Below are 20584 nucleotides of genomic sequence, written 5' to 3' on the forward strand. Positions count from 1 at the left end.
ACTCACTTTTTCTCTTCATATGTCTTGTAGATATGTTCTTGCTCTTGACAAGACAACCCAACTTTCTAACTTTTGGAGAAAACTTTGAGTTTTGTCTGTTTGTTTTCTTGACTAGAGGTCCAGAGAATACTTTTTCCTTATATTTAGTCTAATAATTTTATCAGGATGTTTTGGGTTTATGCTCTCTTGGTCAATTTTCCCCAAATACATGGTATACCCTTTCAACATGGAGAGGCAGGTCTTTCATTTTGGTATAGTTCTTGAATTAAAGGGTAGAGGAAGAGGTGTTTGGGGGACTTTTTCTATTTCTCAATTCAAAGATTCTCTGTTCTACAATGAAGGGCAAAAAAAATTTTTTTAATATATGGCATCTCCTTTGAAATTTAGTTTTTTTTTTAACTTCTTTCTTCTACAGAAAAGTAGGGTGACTAATCTTCCCAGTTGGCTTGGGAATGAGGGTGTTTCCAAGGATGTGGGACTTTCAGTATGAAAACTGAGATAGTCCTAGGAAAAAAAATTATGATGAAAAAAAAAAACCAGTGTGTTCCCATGACTGACTGTCACTCTGGTCCTGTTTCCTTCCAACTCTCCCTCTTTTGCTCACCCATCACATTTTAAAACTGATCTCAGTACTTCTCAACCAAAGGAAGGTCTCTCTCCTTTCTGGATGAACCTTGTTGATGGGTTCTGGGTTCTGTTACTGCTAGACCCCTGCTTCACACTCTGTTCTTCTACATAGTCCCCACGGCTCTCCCTGCACTGGTCAGGATTTGACTCTAGCTCAATGCTTCTTGATTCAAATGTAGGTTGAAGTATGTGGTCTTCTCTTCCTCCTTGTGAAGCTACAGCTCTTGTAGACCAGGGGTGGGTTTTTTCTCTTCTAAGTGGTCTATGGATTTTTAGGAGATGTGCAAAAATTAAAATTGAGGGTGGCCATTTTTATCCTTCAGGAAGCCAGATGCCCAGAAAGTTGGAAAATTTGATCAGTCTACTAATGGGTCCCAAGCTCGGCTGCCATCATGGGCATTTCTGTCGTACCATTGCTGTTGAGCTTTGAGGAGCTGAAGCTCCCTGCCTCACCAGTGCATCTGGCAACTACTCTCAGGTGGGCAGGCTCAGGAAGAACCATTTACCAGGCATCTTGTCATTCCAGAAACTGTGTTAAGTACTTTCATGCCTCCATGCCTTTGCTTATGCTGTTACTTCTGCCTCGAATACCCTTTGCCTACTTCTCCATCTGGAAAAATTCTATGCATCCTTCAAATTCAGCTCAAATGTCAGCCTTATTTATGAAGCTTCTCCACCTCCTTTCCCTCCTATCACCACCAACTCATTCTGTTGTGTTAATGCATCTCTCCTTCTGCTGTGTTATAGCATCACTTGGCTGAAATCCCCATATTGTAGTGCTTATTCCATTGGGTCTAACTTGACATTCTCTCTCTTACTAGACCCTGAGGTCTTCAAGGTCAGAGGATGTGCCTGATTTGTCCTGTGCCCTAAACACCCAGCACAATGCTTGGCATAGAGTAGTTGCTCTCAAACCTTTACTGAATGAATAAGTAAATAAAATAGCTTATGCCAGGCTTGCATCTAAGACAGCTCCATGATGTAGACAGCGATCACACAAAGCACTTCTCACCATTCACAAAGGCACAGCTGACATTGCAGACTTGGCCTCCAGTAAGGAAGCACTGGGCTCTTTTATTCTGCTTCATTATTATTTTTTTAAAGAAACAATATGATGTTTCCTTAGTGCTCCCCAAAGCGCACCAATCAGCATACTAATCACCCCGAAGTGTCATCTGAATCTGCCAATTTCATAAATTTGCATATTTTCCAATCAGTTCCTCATTCCCCTCCCCCCTCTTTCATTAGCTATTCTCGGAAGAGCTGCATTCCTTCCATATTGCTCAAACTGACTTGATTTTTATTTCTCTTTGTAAAGACAGATTTGTGAAATGATGAATTAGTCATTGCCAATTTCATGCATTTACGCTTTGTGCGTTAACACCTTATATTTATTCAGCCCCATTCTCCCCTTCTGGCTCCAGATGGTGTGGCAGTACAGCCTTGAGTGTGGAGGGGAGAAAACTCATTCTCTCTCCCTCCCCCTCCCACAGTTTCAGCTCCAGCTCGACTGTGCCAGATTTGAAAGGCGCATCACCCTCTGGCAAACGGTGCTCCGTCTGCAGATTTCACAGCCGCTTAGGAACTGGGAGATGTGAGTGAGACAGTGGGAACTGTCAGATATAGACTCTTTTCACTCCGGCCACTGTTCCCCAAATAAAGCCGCAGTGGGATGATATTTTGATATGTTCGCAGATATGAGTGTGTGTGTGTGTGTGTGTGTGTGTGTGTGTGTGTGTTCTCCTAGCGGCTGGGGGCCACGAATGTCTCAAGACGAGACTGACACAGTGGAACTCTGGAACAAGAGCGTCAAATCCGTAGATTGCTAAAAGCCGGAAGTTCTGGTGAGACCAAAAGATTTGAAAGAACATGCCACCAGGTAATGCAAGCACTGCTGGCCTTCTTGAGCCTGAAATGGGAGTCTAGATAAATCTACGAAACAAGGACTCAGGTGGGTGGAGAAGGGTCGAAGACAAAGACGTGGGTGACCCTAGGGCAGGAAACAGACCACAAGGCAGGGAAACCCCAGGTAAATCTGGGGGGTCTCTCTGAGAGTGGACAAGATCTATTCCTTGCTTTTCAGATGGGGCCCAGGAAGGTGACTAGCTTGTTCAGTCACTTGTCCCTTAGACACAGTAGAGTAGAAACAGTGACGTGTCACATCCAAAGGAGGAAGGACAGAGGCCAGCATGACGCATCTTCTGTGATCAGAAATTTTCCTATTCACGTAAGAGAAGGGCAGCCGATGGGGTAGGACCTGGAAAGAGTGAGTCAGGAGTGAGGGCACTACAAGCAAGGGTGATATGGAGTGGTGGGCACTTGGACCTCACCAGCATGGCCATAGAGCAACCTAGGAACAGATGACCCACTACCCATGATGCCATGGTCCTACATAAGCCTCTGAGAACTCAGATGCAGTGGGGAGGTGAGGGGAGTAAGAAAGCCCCTGACTTGGTTAAAGAGACTCTAGATTGATATCAACTTCTAGAATCAGCTGAAATTACCCACAGTGGACTGGAGACAGACATTAAGGCCAGTTTTAGGGCAAATAGAAGAGGTTCACACCTTGCATCTCTGAGCTGGGGCCTGGGGTTTACAAACACTATGTGCCCTCTTGAGCAACAGCACATGAGTTGACTTCAAAGTTTCTGTGAATGCTAGACTCTTAGCTCTGTCTGTAGAGACCATGCAGGGCAGCCACATGTTTTACAGTTCTGGACATTGTATGCACTGAGTTGGCCAGAATCCCAAAGCCAGTTGGAAGGAGAGATGGATGTGTTTGGCCTGCAAACTTTCCAACCCCTCCAAAAGCCATGAATCAAATCAGAAAAGCTAATCACATGTCTCAACACAGATGTCCACCCAAAAACATTTTACAGGAATATTTTTAAACGTCTGTGGGGTGTGGGGTGTGTGTGTGTGTGTGTGTGTGTGAGAGAGAGAGAGAGAGAGAGGGAGAGGGAGAGGGAGAGAGAGAGTGAGAGAGAGTTTATGTGGAAAACAAAAGGATGGAATAACAAAATGCTTCTGGAAACAGAGGGTCTTAAACTTCTTTAAATGGTGGAGTCCCTGCAGGTCATAGGCTCATCATAGAGCACTGTGAAGAAGGGACATCTGGACCAGGAAAGATATTACTGGCAGAAATATGGCCAGTAATTTCACGTTGCTTGTAAAGCCTAAATATAGTTAATTTGCAGGCTGTGAAATATAACGAATTATAAAAGGAATGGCCAAATTAAGCCCAAGTGGCTTTTCCTAAGTTTTCTCATTAATTTTGATTTGCTTTGTTTGCATCCTGTATGTCACTTGTGTCCCATCTCGGTAAAAACTGGCTTGAAGGGTAAGCAGAAAATCTGTGGAGGAAGTGTCAGCCATTGTTTTCACGCATTAGGCAAAATGGAGGTGGGGGTAGGGGAGGGAAAACTAGGCTCTTTGATTTGGGAAGCAATTTGGTTTATTTTGGTAAATGCTCATTGAACGCAAGCAATAAGCCAAGAGCTACAGTTGGCACCGGGGGGATCAAGGTGACCAAGAATGGTCTCCATCCTGAGGAGCCTCAGGGCACGGTGGCCTCGCTCCATCTGACAGAGCCTGGCCCGTCAGGGGAGCACCGTGGGTGGAAAATGACGTTAGCGAAAGAGAGAGAGTGGTTGCAGTGATGAGGCCAGAGTGAGTCATAGAGGGAGCATCATTGGAGAACCACGGCTCCAACAGCTTACACGGGAGGAGATCCCAGTATCTACATACACAAAATCCCAGGACGTGGCAGCGCCTGCAAGGTCCGGATGACCACCCCCACTTTGTTCAGAAGGTCTCAGCTCCGAGCTGGAGGACAAAGAGAGCCATGCTATGTTGGCAAGCAAACCACCCTAAAGAGAGTATCGTGAAAGCAAGTTGTATAGGACATTAGTTCTCTTTATCACACATTTTAGCAATTTATCTTTGCTTGCCCGGTCAAGAGTTATTGGTTGAACTCCCACCTGGGCTGGTGCCATGCAGGACTCGACAGACATGTGGCAGACAGAGGCAGGACCGTTCCTGACAGTGTGAACAGTGCATTCCCATGTCCTCGATGGGGAAATCTGGTTGCCCTCCCATTCATGCTCCCCAGAGCTCCCCTGCTTGGGTCTGACGTGGCTTTTAGGGGCAATGAACTCCCAGGTGCTTGAGCTTTCAAAGAGTAGGTTTCAGTTTCCTGAAGGACGCATGCAGAGCCCAGTAATTGAAATCAAGCTCAATCTGAGGACAATACTTAGCTTATCTATTCAGACATGAGTCATTGCCCTCAAGGAACTCACAAAGAATTGAAGAGTGTCAAAGACAAGGCAGGATGGTATTTTCTGCAGGAGAAGGTTGGATTAATTTTGTCTGGTAGGAGATGTAAATGTGTCTTAAAGGAGGCTATGCCTAAACTGAGTTCTGAAGAGTGGGTGGGAGTTGGCTAAGCAACGAAAATATGTGGGAAGGGTGTTTCTAGCAAAAAGAACAGCATTTGCAAAGGCTCAGGGTCATGAGACATTAAGGTGATCTAAGCTGGCAAGGGGTGGTCAAGGGAGCATAAGAGTCCTATCTTACTCTCCCACCCCACAGATCCAGTGCCAGGCAAAGTAAGGATTGGCTGGGATGACCCTTCGTAGAAACCTTCCAGAGCCAGTGAAAACCCAGTTGACTCAGTGCTTCCATATCCAAGTCCTGGGCTTTCATTCAATTAAATGCATAAATGTTCACTTAGCATGCCTTCCGCACTTGGTCCTAGTGGCACACAGAATAGATGGGACACAAAGACATGATCCCCGTTGTTGGGTTCCTCCCAGTTTAAGAAAAAGACAAAGAAAAAAATGGGTCCGTGAAAGGTGGAGCATGAGAAGCAGGGCCGAGGCCAAAACCAGCAGTGCTCACAGATGTTCTAGATAATAAGAATTGTACCCAAGTGCAGATACAACCCACAGCTGTACTTTCTTTGGACCCCATGTTTTCCCTTGGTAAAAATGTAATTGCTGATATTTTTATAAAAAGCGAGCTGTCGGGGCGCCTGGGTGGCTCAGTCGGTTGAGCGTCTGACTTCAGCTCAGGTCATGATCTTGCGGTCCATGAGTTCGAGCCCCGTGTCGGGCTCTGTGCTGACAGCTCAGAGCCTGGAGCCTGCTGCGGATTCTGCGTCTCCCTCTCTCTCTGCTCCTCCCCCGCTCACGTTCTGTCTCTCTCTCAAAAATAAATGAAGATTGAAAATAAATCAATTTAAAAAAAAAGTGAGCTGTCAAAGAAAAATGCAGATTTCAGATCTCTCTTGAAAAATCCAAAAGTTCTAGCCATAGTGACCCGCATGTCAACACGGCCACCTATTTGCCCACGGCCACATAGCAGGGGCACCATTTGGATGGGGCGTGTCCTCACCAATACATCACCTGGCTTTCTTCATTCAGTCTCATCAGCCGTGTGGCCTCTGAAGCCACCTGACTTAGAGACCCAATACATACAAACCCCCACCCAGTGTTTGACATATAATAGATCTTCCAACAGTGGAGACCTGTGTTGAAAGGAACAGCTTTGAATCCAAAAGACAGTCCTGCCTTAGTTTAAAGCTAGGTTCTCTTTTCTGCTTATTATGGATCTTTGATAAGAAATACAATTGCTGAGAAGTCTGTTTTGCTTGCTGTTTGCTACAAGCATTGTGAGGCCTTTCCTGAATGTAACCCGCTGTGTAGTAGAATGGGCTGTAAAACTTCCTAAATGTAGTCTGATATGTAATGGAATGAGTGATTGTATATAAACTAACCTGCATTTCTCGCTTCTGTAAACCTGCTTGCTTAGCACATTCCTCACCTACCCCCTTCCCCCTTTCTTCCTCCCGCCACAAGTAACGGACAAAGCCTTCCTGCCAAAGGACAAAGGACGCCCAATTAGAGAACAATAAATGTCCTTACTTTAAAATCAACTAATCAGGCCTCTCATAATTTGAAACCTCCCCTGTGCTATTTGTCTCTGTCTATAAAAACGCTATACCAACCCTGATCGTGGCCTATTGCGTCACCGGCGACGAGTGCGCAGAGGACCAGGTTCGAACCTGCAATAAACGACCCTTGCCGCTTGGCTTTGACTTACGACTCTGGTGGTCTTTTGTGGGAGGTTTTGGAACTTCAGGCATTACAGTGTAATGAGAGCAACAGGAATTATAATTAGTCCCCGGGTTGCTTCACTGAACAACTCTTAGGTTAGTCTGCAATTCTTTTTTTTTTTTTTTAATTTTTTTTTTTAACGTTTTATTTATTTTTGAGACAGAGAGAGACAGAGCATGAACGGGGGAGGGGCAGAGAGAGAGGGAGACACAGAATCGGAAGCAGGCTCCAGGCTTTGAGCCATCAGCCCAGAGCCCGACGCGGGGCTCGAACTCACGGACCGTGAGAGCATGTCCTGGGCCGAAGTTGGACGCTTAATTGACTGAGCCACCCAGGCGCCCCAATCTGCAATTCTTCTAGATACCCTCTCGGGCTTCTGAGAATCTGATGAGCCCTAAGGCTCTCATTCAAGCATCACAGACACAAGTGAAAGATCCAAGAAGACCCTGGCCTGCAGTGACGGAGGCCATCAAGGACCAAGCTGCCACCAAGGGAGGGAACACTGGGACAGCTTCATTATGGGGACAACAAGCATTTGTTCCACGAAGGAACAGCTGCAGGATAAACAGGGCAGCAGCAAAGACCTGCGCTCCACTTTGCAGCGGGCAGCGCACGACCGCAGCCTGGCTGGCATCTAATTGGCAGCAAATGAACGCGTTTCTAATTGAGCCAAATATGGCTCCTTGCTTGGGTCCCATCTAGCCAGACACCTGTTTTGCTCCGTCTTCTCCTGCGAAATCAGTGTCCCTAGGGAGCAGCTCAGCAATTATGACTTTGCGCCTCCACTGGAGACCCTTGTTCCTCTTTACCCCAATTTTCTCCCTCCATCTGGGACCAAGCACGTCCCACGGCTGTCTTATCACTGTTTTATGAGCCTCAACGCTGGGTAGGGCTGTGTTCCCCTGGGTATTCTGTGGGCGGTGTGTAGAATGAGGTTAGAGGGTATGTGGATGAACATTTTCAGACTTGAACTCACATTGATGAGGGTTATAGAGTGAACTGTGTTCCCCCCAAATTTGTACGTCGAAGCTCCAAGCTTCACAATGACTGCATTTGGAGACAGGGCAGTCCTAATCCAATCGGACCGACGTCCTTATAAGAAGAAGACACACTGGGATTGTATATGCACAGTGGATAGGCCATGTGGGGACGCAGCAAGAAGGTGTCCCTCTGCAAGCCAGGGAAAGAGGCTCCACCAGAAATAAACATTGCCATTACCTTGAACATGGACTTCTAGCCTCTAAAACTATAAGCAAATGCATTGCTGTGATTTAAGCCGTCCCGTCTATGGTATTTCGTTACGGAGGCTCTTGCAGACTAATACAATGTGTACCCGAAAAAAAAGATAATTGGCGTATCAAAATGCACTATCACAGATGATATGGCTCAGAGTGATGCTTACATTTTTGAGTTGAACAAAAATGTCAGACAAAGAATTTGGAGGTATAAGGAATGGCAAAAAATTGTAAAGACGTTCATCCAACGAATTGAAGGTTAGGTGACACTGGTCGAGTGGAGACGTAGTTTTGGAATAAGACAGCCCTGAGTTTGACTCTAATCTGCGTGCGTTATCTGTGTGACTCTTATCCTCTCTGAAGTCAGGTCCCCATTGGTCAAAAACAGGCAGTAGAAGTTTGTGTTTTAATTTTCTTTTGATGTGTCTGTCAGTTCCACGAGCTGTGAGCATCTCAAGCACCATGCCCTGTACCGTGTCATGTCCATGTTCTTGGGACCCAACCCAGGACCTGACTCTAGCAGAATGGCAAGAAGGGGCAAAAAGGACATGGGTTCTGCCACTTAACAGCTGTGTGCCCTTGGGAAAATTACTCAGTCTTTCTGAAACTCAGACTCCTCATCTTTAAAATGGAAACGATAGGGGCGCCTGGGTGGCTCAGTCAGTTAAGCGTCCGACTTCAGCCAGGTCACGATCTCGCGGTCCGTGAGTTCGAGCCCCGCGTCAGGCTCTGGGCTGATGGCTCGGAGCCTGGAGCCTATTTCCGATTCTGTGTCTCCCTCTCTCTCTGCCCCTCCCCCGTTCATGCTCTGTCTCTCTCTGTCCCAAAAATAAATAAAAAACGTTGAAAAAAAAAATTTTAAAATGGAAACGATAATAACATCTACCATAGGATCTTGTTTTGGGAATCAGATGAAGTCATCCCCGTAAAGTACTTAGCACAGTGCCTGACATATCTTGAGATGTTTACCGTATTATCAGTTCTTAGTAAATCCTCGTTGCATAAAAGAGCGAATGAATGTTTAGTCAAATGAATCGATGAGTAGTTGGTGGATAAGTAGGTGGGTGGGTGGGCTGGTCGAGAGATGGTTAGATGCAAGGGTGGATTTTTCAATCAATAAGTGTAGGTATGTATTTATAAATGAATGAGTTGGTTGATAGGTGGTGGCTGGATGGATGGGCGGTTGGAGTTTTCGATCAATGAATGTACATATGTATTTATGAGTGAATAAACCAACTGACGGATGAATAGCTTAGATGGATGGGTAAACTCTTTGAATGAGGAATGGTTATGCAGGATGAGTGGGTGGGTGGATAGATGGATAGACTGTGACTGATCCATTGAAACATCATCTGTTTCTTTGCATGGCTGAGGGCTCCAGCCTCCAACGTAATGGCCAGAACATTAAGGATAGACAGTGAAGGGGGCCCTGGGAACAAGAGTTTTACGTAACTGTTAAGAGGCAGTTTGAGACTTCCCCTTTGGAAGTAGAAAGCCTGTTTATGGGATCATTGACAGTCTTCATGTTAAAGACACAGAAGTGAGAGGGTTGTTTTGCATCGGGAGCTTTGGCATTTTTCAGCCTTCCCAGACATTTCACTTCCCTCTCTCAGAAACACATTTGCTTCTAATCTGATAAGCAAAAACTCCTCGAGCAGCAATCAGACCCGGCCCCCAGGTACAGTGTTATTTGAAGACTGGCCTTGGGTAATCTATCATACCTTTTTAATTACCAAGCGCTACCCCAGAGATAATGAGCCTTTCTGTGGAGTTGGGCAGGTTTTGAGTCAACTGGCCAACTGCCACGAGAGTATCTGCCACAGGGATTTCATCAGAGCTCCAGTTTATTCCAACGATGCTCTCGGAGCCTCCAGAAACACCCGGTTCTCAGGCGGTCAGATGCTTGCGGCTTCCTCCAAACAGTCTAGCAGGAGAGTCAGAGCATCAGTGGAGACAGTGTTGCAGATCAACTCTCATGAGCTCATGAAGCTAAACAGAAAAAACGTGGTCCGTTACCCACACCTGTTCTCTGTCTCCTCTCCTTCCGTTTTTTTCATTACCCTGCCCCCCCATTTCAGTGCTAATCCATAGTCACAACTCAAGAATGCCGCAGAGGCATTACGGTGCTCCAAATACAGCTTCTACCCACACCCACACAGCGGAGGCCTGAGGCTTCCTATGGAGACGCCCCCACTTGGCAGTCCTCTCTGGTCTTCCCTCCAGCAGAGGCGACAACACCCTCCACCCAGGGACTGGACTAGGAAGCAGGCTAACCAGGCTTCCAGCTCTTGGGGCCCTGGGCTGACTACTGAATCCCGCTGAATCTCTGTTTCCTCGCCTCTAAAAGGGGACTAATAAACCCTTTCCGATAAGCTGTTTTTAAAAGACGACATTAGATATACCTTGTGCGCCTCTTCGCTCATACTAAAAACTTAAAAATACTTAGCTACAGTCAGTCGATATTTCTTTAAACATCAACCACATCTAGAGAGCTGTGCCAGACACAAGAGATGTAAATGGTGAGCAAAACCGACACGGGGTTTTTTTGTTTATCGTCACGGCAGTGTTAGCAAAAAGGGAATGACTGCTGGTATAATATTACTGATTCTTACGCAGAGTGATGGGTTTGGGGCTGGAGAGTGTGGACAGTGTGATGTAAGTCCGCCTTCGTGTGACCCGGCCGTCATTGCCTGCCTCGTCCGACCTTGGTATTTTCAATCGTAGAAGCTAAATGCTACGTTTCCCAGCTGATCTTGGGGCGAGGGGCTACGTGTGACTGATCTCTGGCCAGCGAGACCTAAGTATGAATCTGCCGGTTGGTTCTAGAGAAAGTTGCTGTTTTTGACATAAAAGTGGCCCTCATAGCAGGCTTCCCACTCCCTTCCTTCTCTGAGTCTGGATGGGATGCCTGGACAAGTGGCTAATATGTTACTATAGAGTGACCATCAACAAGCTACGAGGAAAAATGGAATGACAGAGAAGTTTGGTCTTTCCAGGTGCTGTCAGGCCGCTCCCCCAAGCCGGCACTACCCACCTTCAGACTTTGTGTTTGAAAAAATCAGCCCCATAGGGGCTTAAGCTCTTGCCAGTCAGGCGCTCCATTGCTTGCATCCCATGGCTTCCTTAACTCATACATCCTCTGATGCCAACGCTAGGTGATGCTTTGAAGACGCCGTGGGACAATAGCAGCCGAGACTGGCCAATAAAAGCAGCCTCGAGCCAGATGGAAGCCACACACTGGACAGAATTAATCAAGAGGCTTTGGGCTGGGGCACCTGGGTGGCTCAGTTGGTCAAGCGCCCGACTCTTGGTTTTGGCTCAGGTCATGATCTCGTGGTTCATGGGTTCGAGCCCCACATCAGGCTCAGCGCTCACAGCACAGAGCCTGCTTGGGATTCTCTGTCTCCCTCTCTCCCTGCCCCTGCCCCACTCGCACACTCGCTCTCTCTCAAAATAAATAAATAAACTTAAAAAAAAAAAAAAAAGGCTCTGGGCCTAATCTCACATTTCTATCTCCTAATGAATGTACACCTTATACTCACATTTGGCTCCTTCTTTGCTTAATATTCAAGACTACAAGGGAACTTGGTTTAAGTTACTGATTAGTCAGGGTCCCGACAGGCTACAGACTGCAAACCCAAGGGTTTAGCTGAGGGGATCGAATGGAAAGGCTCTTTTTTTTTTTTTTTTTTACATTTATTTATTAAGAGACAGAGTGAGACAGAGCACAAGCAGGGGAGGGGCAGAGAGAGAGAGGGAGACACAGAATCCAAAGCAGGCTCCAGGCTCCGAGCTGTCAGCACAGAGCCCGACGCGGGGCTCGAACTCACAAACCTCGAGATCATGACCTGAGCTGAAGTCAGACGCTCAACCGACTGAGCCACCCAAGCTCTTTATGGAGGTGTGGGCAGGGTTAACCAAACCCACAGGGGCTGATCCCACTCCTCTGAACTATGACCTTCTTAGGCCCAAGGAGCAAGGGAAGGGAACAGGGAATGCAGGGCCTGGAGGCAGCTGTGGAAGTAAAGAGAGGCCATCTAATAGGAGCCATGGCCGTAGAAACAACCAAAAAGCAGTGAAGCAGGAAGTAAGTGAGGGAGGACAGAATGCCCAACCCCTCTTTCCTTTGAGCAGACCATCCCATTGGCTGAGCCCCAGAAAGCCGGAAGGGAGCCAGATACCGCGCGGGCTCAGCAGGGAGGGGGACAAGCAGAGAATGACTAGCGCGATGGCCCTTGATATTTTCGTCTTACTGTGCCTCGCAGTCACACAACACCAAGAACACTTCTAACGCTAACAATGCAAGTATAAGTATCGGCACGTCCTGTGTGCCAGGCTAAAAATGAAAATTGTGACATTTCTTATCCCACTGGGGCCTCTCCGCAGTCAAAAAAGAGCTTATAGGATGTACGGACAATCAGGTCTCTTTGGTGCCCAGCTCTGCCCTGCCACCCCTCATGCTAGTCCCCTCAGAAAGAATGTCAGGTAAGAGGGAAGGCAGTTCCCAGGCACCTTTGTCTAACAGACAGCCTCAGGCATTGTCATTAAGCTTTTGGTAGATATGCCCCATCACGCTGGTGCAAACTTCTTATGCCAGCAGAATACTTCGGGTGTTCAAGACACTACTGATTTCAGATCCTGCCAAGTGCCTGAATTCCACAGAGGTGTTGACATTTGGGCCACCAAGAATGACTGCTGTGCCCGCATCCACCATGTCCCACCCCTGAATGCCCCTTCTTCATGAGCACGGCAGTCCTGAGAAGCTCCCACAAGCAGCCAAGCCCAGGGAGCCAGCCCCTCTAGGATTTTCAGGGGGGTTAGTGGTGGTTTTGTTTACTTACTTTTTAAACAAGGGAACATAGGACTTCCTTTTACCTGACTTTAAAGAGCTATTTTCTGTTCCTTAAATAACCTGCGTTTGCTAATTAGTAACTCATAAAGAACATGAAATCATGTGAGGTTAGGCAGAGTGAATTATTCATGGCTGTGTTTTCTGCTGTCACCTTCCAATGGTGTCTCCATTTGGGTGGGTGGCGGGGGGGGGGGGAGGAAGTTAGTAATGAGAGAGTGAAAAATGGTCCCCTTGTCTCCTTCCCACAATATAAGCCCATTGACTATAGTGGTTGAACTATGCTATGGCAAAGCAGCAAAATAATGATCATGATAATTACAGTCATCATCATAGCCAGTGGGGCTTTGCTTTGTGTTGTTTCAGTTAGGAGAAAGGAAAACAAGGTGTAGTACTTCTCTCAACCTTCCATTCTCTATTTTTTTGAAAATTGCTTATTGAGAACCCTACCATCTGGCAACTCTCGATTCTTTTGCGATACGAATGCAGGCAACTTCGTCTGCAGGAATCCTTTCATTTGGATCCCTCCCTTTCAGGGCCCCCAGCCCAGCTGGGTTGGGAGCTGCTCCTGATACTTATCCCACAGCCTTGTAATTTCCCTGGTGCCCTCGCCACAGAACCCCGAGCCTCCTCATGGCCAGGATAGTATCTCATCCATCCTTCTATCCCTCAGGGCTCATAAAGGCCTGAAAACTAGATAAGGAATAAAAGTGATACGAGAAATTGAAGATAAGCTTAATAATTTATTCATTTATTAAATAGCTATCAACCCTACCGTATGCCAGATACTCCTCTAAGCGCTTGAAATACATCAGGGAACAAGACAGACAAAAATCTCTGCCTTCTTGAAACTCATATTCTAGTATAAGCAAACAGAAAATAAGCATAATGAAAAAGGAGAATATAGAGTATGTCAGAAAGTGATAAATACTATGGGAAAAAAAAAGAAGAAAACAACTCCACAGTTCAGGATAGAAGGGCTGGGGTGTGATAGAGGGGAGATTACAATTGAAATATGGTGGCCTGTTGGACCTCACCAAACCAGTGATGTTTGAACAATGACTTGAAGGAGGGGAGGGGTTTGGGAAGGTGAATGGGTTCCATGTGAAGGCCCTGTGGGTTGGGTGTGTACCTAGTGGGTATGATGAATTATTCAACGATAAAAATGGGTGCTTCACTAGGTTGTGAGTCCCTTTTCATGGAACTACTCAAGCCGAGGATAAAGGGCCATCCACTATGAATGCTGCAGAGAGGTTGCTCACAGCAGACAGGAGGCTGAATGAGCCCACAGCTAATATTATACTCAATGGTAAAAAATGAAAAATGTTTTTCCTCAAAGATCAGGAACATGGCAAGGATTCCCATTCTCACTATTCTATTCATCATACTACTGGACATGGTCCTAGCCAGAGCAATTAGGCAAGAAAAAGAAATGAAACACCAAATTGGAAAGGAAGAAGTAAAATGATTCCTGTTCCCACAGATGTGATCTTACATGTACAAAATCCTAAAGATCCCCACCCAAAACCAGCAAAAACCTGTTAGAACTAACAAATGAATTCAGCAGAGTTGCAAGATGTCGTCAACACACAAAAATCAGTTGTGTTTCTGTACACACACAATGACAGACGTGGAAGGAAATCAGGAAAATAATCGCATTCACAATAGCATCAAAAAGAATAAAAATCCTTGTGAATAAACTTAACCAAGGAAATGAAAGACTTGTTACACTTAACACTACAAAACAGAGATGAAAGAAATGCCTGCTCATACCAGACCAATCCTTGTTCGAAGAATTTCTCAATTAATCATCATGACAATCCAGCCGGATACTAAAATAGGCACAGCTTGCCTGATGAGCTCCTTTCGTCTGATGAACTAACCCATGTCCACTCTGTGTGGCCTTAGTGCCTTTTATTCCCTCCATAATCTAGGTCACAGGAGAGGATGCGTGACCCATGGGGTAGCAATTAGGGTTTTGTCCTTCATTTGACGTTTAGATGCTTCAGATTTCCACCTCCAGCCAAAATGGAGTGCCGGGGAGCAGATTTAGCCTCCTACCAGAAACAACTAGAAACAAATGGACAAAGTATGTACAATAATGTTTTTCAGTCTTAGAATGGGATGGCGCGTGACATTTTAAGCTTGGTACCCTTTGTTGTTACAAGATGGTTGCCAACATCTCCTAGGGCTACCTGTTTTTTCATCCATGAGAGAAAGAGAGGAAACATCTGTTCCAGCATTCCAAATAAGAACAACAGTGTGATGAGCCCGACTAATTGGATCAACTGAGGCGACAAGACAACCACAAAGGGCTTCCTCTGGGAGACTGTCTGGTGTTGACTGGCACCCATTCCTGGAACTGGGGGTGCAGTCGGTTTCCCCCTCATCCCTCAGATACACAGAGGAGGCATGGGCTCCTGAATGAAAATTAGACGACTAGCAGAAGAATACTTACTTGAATTCCAGATCAACAACCAACAGGGAAAGCATGATTGGCCATTTCAGCACGCATTAGGGAGCCATGCTTGTCTTCCCATCCATTTCTCTGGTCATTCTGAAGAGAAGCAATTCGTAAGTGTAATCAGATGGGCCATTTCATGGGAACTCTCTCCCCGTCCTCCTCCAGAAATGAGAGAAAACAGGTGGTCAAGCAGGCATGACCACTGAGAGTTTTCTGAGCCAGGATTAAACAGAGGCATTGAACATGCCAAGCAATGGTAACACTCAGACGAAAACATCAGCTCCATTTCCTTTCAAAGCATTTTGAATTAATTTTTAATTCACTCTCTGCCTTGTCAATTATGAACAGAGATGCCAGCACCAGCATAAAAGCTGGAGTGTGGAAGCCCTATAACTAATTTCAGAAGAGGCACAAACCAATGTTCCAGGGCTGGGGCTGGGCAGGGGCAGCAGTCCTGTGCCTTCAGGAGACACATTTTAGCATGTTATACATAATTGCCTCTGTTCACGTCATAACCACCAGTGGAGGAGTTAGGTCAGCTGTCAATGGCACTTCTAAAGTAAAAATGACCAGGGGCGCATGGGTGGCTCAGTCAGTTGAGCGTCCGACTTGGGCTCAGGTCATGATCTCACAGTCTGTGAGTTAGAGCCCCACGTTGGGCTCTGTGCTGTTAGCTCAGAGCCTGAAGCTTGCATCAGATTCTATGTCTCTCTCTCTCTCTCTCTCTCTCTCTCTCTGCCCCTCCCCCACTCATGGTTTGTCTCTTTCTTTCTCAAAAAATGAATAAACATTAAAAATTCAGATTCTGTGTCTCCCTCTCTCTCTGCCCCTCCCCTGCTCATGCTCTGTCTCTCTCTGTCTCAAAAATAAATAAAAACTTTAAAAAAATTAAAAACCCCATACAAGTTACCATATTAACTTACATTTCTAAGTGTGCAACTCAGTAGAGTTAAGTGAATTCACATTGTTGTACAACCAATCTCTAGAACTCTTCTCAGCTTGCAAAAGTGAAACTCTGTGTCCATTAAACAGTTCCCTCAGTCTACTCACCCCTCCCCCGCCCCCAGCAACCACCAGTCCACCTCCCGCCTCTATGAATTTGACTACTCCAAGACGTCATTTACGTGAAATCGTGTCGCATTTGTCTTTTTGTGACCGGCTTATTTTACTTGACATAATGTCCTCACGATTCATCCTTGTCGCGCCATGTGTCAGAATGCCCTTCCCCTTTAAGGCTGAATAACGTTCCATTGGCTGTACGCACCACGCTTTGTTTATTCATTCATCTGTCAGTGGACACTTCGATTCCTTCCACCTATTGGCTATTGTGAATAACACTGCCACGAACGATGTACAGGCACCTCTTCCAGATCCTGCATTCACTTCTTAGGGTGTATACCCAGAAGTGGAAATGCCGGATCATATTCTCTTTCTAGTTTTTTGTAGAACTTCCATCCTGTTTGAGCCATTCTCGTGTTCTCATTTGTTCTTACAACATCCTGTGAGAGACAGAGAATGCTGAAGGAATAGACTCAGAGAGATAAAGTGGCATTTTACAGATGAGGACACTGAGGCTCGAAACAGTCATCAATTTTAGGATTATGGAGCGATGGTTAAGAGCTTGGGTTTGGGGAGTCAGGCACACAGGAAGCCACGGTGCGATCGGACCCCACATTTTTCTAGTGCAAACACACCGCTTTCTACCAAAAAAAATGTTGTGTTTTTTTTGTTTGTTTTGTTTTGTTTTGTCCCTTCCAAGATTTTATATTTCTATTTCAATCACTCTAAAAGTTAATTTTTTTCGTTTATTTCCAACCAAATTACTAAGCAAGCAAGAAAAAAATTTTTTATAAATAACCCTGCTAGAAGAAAATGCAGTTTTATTCCATTCACATAGCAAAGATGTTGCACAGAAAATACATTTCAGGGTCTGGTCTAGGCATGAAGAGAGAGAAATGGAAGGGGAAGACAGGAAAATCAAATCGTTTTCTTGGGACATGAAGTTAAAAAATAATCATTCATATTGAACCAAAAGCAACATAGGTGGCTGGTGGGTCAGATGGTTCCGTGGAGAAGAAAGGACGGGAAGTTCCTGGATACAGTGCCCCCCACACCCACTCACATTAATCCTGAAATTTAGGAGGCACATCATCTACTATGCATAATAGCAAATAATATAATAATAAATATAAATAATAATAACATGGCATCTATATTATAGTACATAATAAGTAAAGTTTAACACTTATGTCCCACCTCCCAGTTTAAACAAAGGGAACATTACCAGTACGTTATTAGCAAGCAGTTTGCAACTCTCCCATAATACCCTTCTACTTCCCAGACCACCAAGGCTACCTAAGCCCCAGATTTTGTGTTAACCATTCACTTATACGTCTTCGTAGGCTTATTAACTATCTGTAAATGCATCCCAAATCAGTACTTTACATATTTGGAATTTTGACTCTCCAATGGATGAAATCCTGCTGTTTGAACCAATGGAATCATATCATGCCATCTTTTCAATATTTGATCAATATTTTGGTTTTAACATTCATCAGTGTTAGCTAATGTATAGAGGTGGTTCATTTTCATCGTCGCATAGTATCTCATAATTTGTTTGTCCATTCTCCTGTTAATGAACACTTGGGTGGTTTGCATTAATTCGCTATTGTAAACCATGTGGAAATGGCTGTCTATTCCAGGGTATATACAGAGAAACAGAATTCTTGGCTCACACAGTGAGCCATATTAAGACTTAGTAGATAATGTCAGAAACTTTCCAAAAGTATTCACAGCAATTTATACTCTCACTAGGAGTACAACTTTCTCTGTTGCTTCACATGTTGTCCAATATTTAATAATAACTAATTTTTTTAATGTTTTGATTTATTTTTGAGACAGAGAGAGACAGAGCATGAGCAGGGGAGGGGCAGAGAGACAGGGAGACACAGAATCCAAAGCAGGATCCAGGCTCTGAGCTGTCAGCAGAGAGCCTGACGTGGAGCTCGAACTCACGGACTGTGAGATCATGACCTGAGCTGAAGTCAGACGCTTAACTGAGCCATCCAGGCACCCCTAATAATAACTAATTTTTTAAATGTTTGCAAATGTTTTGGGAACTGAATGGTATCTCATTTGTGGTCTTATTTTGCATTTCCCTGATTACTTATAAGATCGACTATCTTTTCATATGCTTCCTGACTATTTGTATTTCCTCATCTCCGAATTGTGTGTTTAGATTTTTTGCTTCTCGTTCTCGTAGGTTGTTTGCCTGTGGTGGGTGGTGACGGTGTTTTCTTGCTGACGCCTACAAGTTCTGTTATCTATTCTGCACACTAAATCTTTTTAGGTTTCAAATACATTTTCCCTGTTTGTGATTTGTCTTCACTCATGAAGGCTTCTTAACGTCACATGGTTACATTTAGAGAAATTCTTTATAGCTTGCATTTTCTTATTTTTTTTAATTTTTTTTTTAACATTTATTCATTTTTTTGAGAGAGAGACACAGAGCATGGGCGTGAAAGGGGCAGAGAGAGGGAGACACAGAATCCGAGGCAGGCTCCAGGCTCCAAGCTATCAGCCCAGAGCCCGACGCGGGGCTTGAACTCACGGACCGTGAGATCGTGACCTGAGCCGAAGTTGGACGCTCAACCAACAGAGCCACCCAGGCGCCCCTATAGCTTGCACTTTCATTTCATATTTCAAAAGTTTCCCTCCTCTAAGCTCCTACATTTATTCTAAAAGTTTAAAACTTTTCCTTTCCCGTTTAAATTTTTAATCCATCCCCAATTGGTTTTTCTACGGGGCAGTTATCCGATTTCATTTTTCCCATATGGTTAACAAACTGTCTCTGCACTAATTATTGAATTATTCCACAGTGCCATCTCTGTCATATATCAAGTCATATTACGTGGGTAGGGTGTCTCTGGGTAACTGAGATCCTGTGTTCTTGCCCACTGATCTATGTGTTTATCCCTCTGCCACGTCAAACCGTCTTGCTGTTTGGTAGGGCAAGTGCCCCCATCTTAACATTCTTCAGAAATTACTTACCTGTTCTTGGCCCCTCGCTTTCACGTTCGAATCAGCTTGTCAATGTCCGTTAAAAATTATGCTGGGATTTTGACGGGTGAGCCATCAAATCTAGAGATCAATTTGGGGAAAATTGATATACTTAGAATATTGATTCTTCCTACCTATAAATACAGCCTGTCATCCTGCTCATTTGGGCCTTTAAAAACATATATTTAGGGAAGTAAAATTGCCTACATGTTTTTTACATAAAGTCCTGGCATCTCTTTAGAAATTTTATACTTTTGTAGGTCTTATCTTTTAAATGAAAAATTTCTAATTGCTGCTGGTGTATGTAAATGCCATTGATTCTATATTTTGGGGGTATGTCCAAAAGTCTTACTAACCATTGTCATTAATAATTTTACCTAACTTTTTATTTTTATTTATTTATTTTTAATATATGAAATATATATTTTAATATATGAAATATATTTTTAATATATGAAATATATATTTTAATATATGAAATGTAATATATTTAATAAAAATATGACATAATTTGTTGTCAAACTGGTTTCCATTTTACCTAATTTTTTAAAGTAGACATTTAAATCATCTTCAGATAATTACACTTTCTTTGTTTCTGTTCCTCACACAGCTCATTTATTTTCCTCTAGCATGAGACTGAGATTTAGTGGAGATAGCAAGCTTCCTTGTTTTAATTACAGATAAAAAGGAAATGCTTTTAACAGTTCACCTTTGAGGAGGACATTTTGAGCAGTTTCTTTATTGCCCTTGTTTCATTTTATTTGTTTTGTTTTCTACAAACCTCATCAGGCAAAGAAAGTTCCCTTTTACGTCTAGAAAAGCTTTGTTTTGTTTTTAAGCATGAAGGGTGGCTCAGTTTGGTCAAATCCTGTTCCTTTTTTTTTTTTTTTTTTTAATCCATTGTTGGACTCTATTTTCTAAATTTGATTTAGGGATTCGTTTTGGTTTAGAAATGTTTTCAGTTACATTCTTGAATCAGATTGGTCCACACTGTCTGGGTTAGATGTCAAGTTGCAAGAACTTCAGAAAGTGAGTCGGGGAATGTTTCCTCTTCTCTGAATTTGTGTGGCATTTGAAACGACCTGTTCCATTATGGAAAAAAATTTTTTTTTATTTTATTATCAACTCCCATAATAGTTAATGGACCATTCAGGTTTTGTGTCTTTGAGTCATTTTTAATAATTTATGTGTTTCTAGTTCTTGTCCATTATGCCTGCTTTGAAATTTATTAAGA

At 44.2% G+C, this 20584-nt stretch overlaps 1 long non-coding RNA gene across 1 annotated transcript; it reads right to left on the bottom strand.

Annotated features, from left to right (window-relative positions):
• Positions 1-9700: 9700 nt before the first annotated feature.
• On the bottom strand, positions 9701-15732 carry LOC122201376. Its single transcript, XR_006194124.1, has 3 exons — positions 15708-15732; positions 15286-15384; positions 9701-9967 (listed from the first exon to the last, which is right to left on the bottom strand). It is a non-coding gene; the product is annotated as an uncharacterized LOC122201376 (long non-coding RNA).
• Between the last annotated feature and the right edge of the window lie 4852 nt (positions 15733-20584).

Source organism: Panthera leo, chromosome A1, assembly GCF_018350215.1.
Source record: "Panthera leo isolate Ple1 chromosome A1, P.leo_Ple1_pat1.1, whole genome shotgun sequence".
In the NCBI taxonomy this organism is placed as follows: Eukaryota; Metazoa; Chordata; class Mammalia; order Carnivora; family Felidae; genus Panthera; species Panthera leo.